Below are 2,508 nucleotides of genomic sequence, written 5' to 3'. Positions count from 1 at the left end.
ATATAATATTTATACACGCACACTCACGCACGTATGCATACACAAAAACACACACACACACACAGACACACTCATTCAGCCAAACATAGAAAACATACACACACATCGGCGCATAAACACACCCAAACAGAAGCATACTTTCATGTACCTACACACACATACGCACACACTGGCTTTCTTTCTCACCGACACACACACACATAACGCAGAGTTTATAAGAGAAAATCATTAAACGGCCACACCGAGGGATATCAAGTTAAGACCGTGAAGAGACTGCACCGTTTTGTAGTAGGGTTGCAAGTGCAGCGATTACTAATCGGTGCAAATGAAACATGTGTTGGTCTTAAAATGCAGTATATAATTATAGAATTAAAGGTAATGCAATATATATATATATATATATATATACACACAGACGAAAGATTGGCATATACATATATGTATGTGTGTGTGTGTAAGTCGCGGAAAATGCAGCTATATGGGGCGGATGTAAAGAATATGCACACCACCCGTTTTCGGCGCAACCCTAACCCTAAACACCGGGTGTGCATATTCTTTACCTTCGCCGCTTTATGGTTCAAGACGCGTCTTGTTCAGTTCGGATCACAGATATATACATATATATATATATATACACACACATATATATATATGAGAGAGAGTTCTTTCTAATTTTGGCGCAAGGCTAGCAGTGTTGAGGGGACGAAACAAGTCGATTATATCGTTCCAGTACTTATTTTATCGACCACGAAAGGATGAAAGGCAAAGTTGAACTGAGTGGAATTTGAACACCGTAAAAGAGCCATAAGAATTGCCACTATGCCTTTTGTTCGACGCGCTAGTGCAATATTATACTCTCTTATTATCCACAGTGGCCGATGTGATGATGTAATATTGTATTTTAATAATAATATTATTCCCGCTCTGTTTACCAATATAAGAGCGCCTGATTTATCTGACTCAGATAGATATATATAATACGTGTATACTTAACTGGCGTAATCTTCATTTTGGGCTACTTTCCAACTTAATCCTCTATGTTTTGAAAATTCTGTGCTACTCATACACAAACCCAGTGACTGCATACACACACACATACATGCATATGTTTTCTGAAATAAACATACACTTCATGGCTCCAAGGAAGTTTATAGGATGTTGTTGCACATGCATTCTTATAGTAGAAACAGGTGTAAGCTGGGGTGCAAAAGAGTTCCTGGCTTTGAGTAAAAAAATACAGGAGGATCGGGATTTTATTCAACATATTCCAATCTCGGATTCACACACCTATTCCAGCAGTCCTTCAGTTTTTCTAAGTCCTGTAAAGAGAATTCAGAAGGTTGGGCCTCCAACCAGTCCTCTGTAGCAGCAATCACTTTCAAATTGGATTAAAATTTCATTCCTTGACCTGTTTCTTCAGTTGTGGAAAGAGGTGATAGTCGGAGGGGTCCAAGTCTGGAGAGTAAGGTGGGTGGTCTATTAACTCAAAGCCAAAGTCACGTATTTTTCATAGAGTTTCATGTGCTGTGTGTGCTGGTGCATTGTCCTGCAAAAACAGGACACCACAGCTCAGCTTTCCATGGCGTTTCAGCTACAAAGCTTCATACAGTTCCTGCAACAGAGACGTGTAATATTCTGCATTGATGGTGCGACTTTTTGACATATTTTGTGGAGTACTTCATCATTGTCGCAGAACACTGAAGCCAGAATCTTTCCAACTGACTTCTGTGTTCGAAACTCCTTTGGGACACGGTTTCACATCCATTTTCATGCTGGCATGGGTATTGGATGGTATGACAGGAGCCGGCAAGCTCAATTGTTAATTTTTACACTTGGATAATCATAGTCGTAGCTGATACTGGTGTTACACAAGTGGCACGTAAAAAGCACCTTTCAAGCATTGGGTCTCACAGAGGCAAAGTGGCTGAGCTCCTTTTGAGTGTTGAGCCCTACAGAGGCAATGACCAAGACCTTTGGCAGTATGTCGTGCTTGAGAAGAAGACACATCAAGCTGAGCAAAATCACAGTCGTAACAGATACTGGTGTCACGCAAATGGCACCTGTGCAAGTGGCACATAAAAGCACCCATTACACTCTCATAGTGGTTGATGTTAGGAAAGGCATCCAGCCATAGAAACCATGCCAAATCAGACTGGGGTCTGGTGCAGCCCTCCAGCTTGCCAGCCCCAGTCAAACTGTCCAACCCATGCCAGCATGGAAAACGGACGTTAAATGATGATGATGAAGATGATGATATTTTTCGTGTATGTGTGTGTGTGTAATGTATATTGTATGTTTGTATATAGGTGTTCAAATAAAATAAAGTCAGATATTATGTAATACACCAAAAACAGTAATTTCTACAGATCTGTATGTTTTAAGCATCACAGATTACAAATTTGAAAGAAAAAAATTTTTAAATACAGGAGTTTTCTTCTTCCTGGCTTCCTTTCAGTAACTTTTCAGTTTTGACTTTTATGAAAATTTTATCCATGATTAAAAAGTTTA

This window comes from Octopus bimaculoides, chromosome 2 (genome assembly GCF_001194135.2).
Source record: "Octopus bimaculoides isolate UCB-OBI-ISO-001 chromosome 2, ASM119413v2, whole genome shotgun sequence".
In the NCBI taxonomy this organism is placed as follows: Eukaryota; Metazoa; Mollusca; class Cephalopoda; order Octopoda; family Octopodidae; genus Octopus; species Octopus bimaculoides.
The sequence above is the reverse complement of the archived record's forward strand: the minus strand, read 5'-3'. Positions refer to the sequence as shown.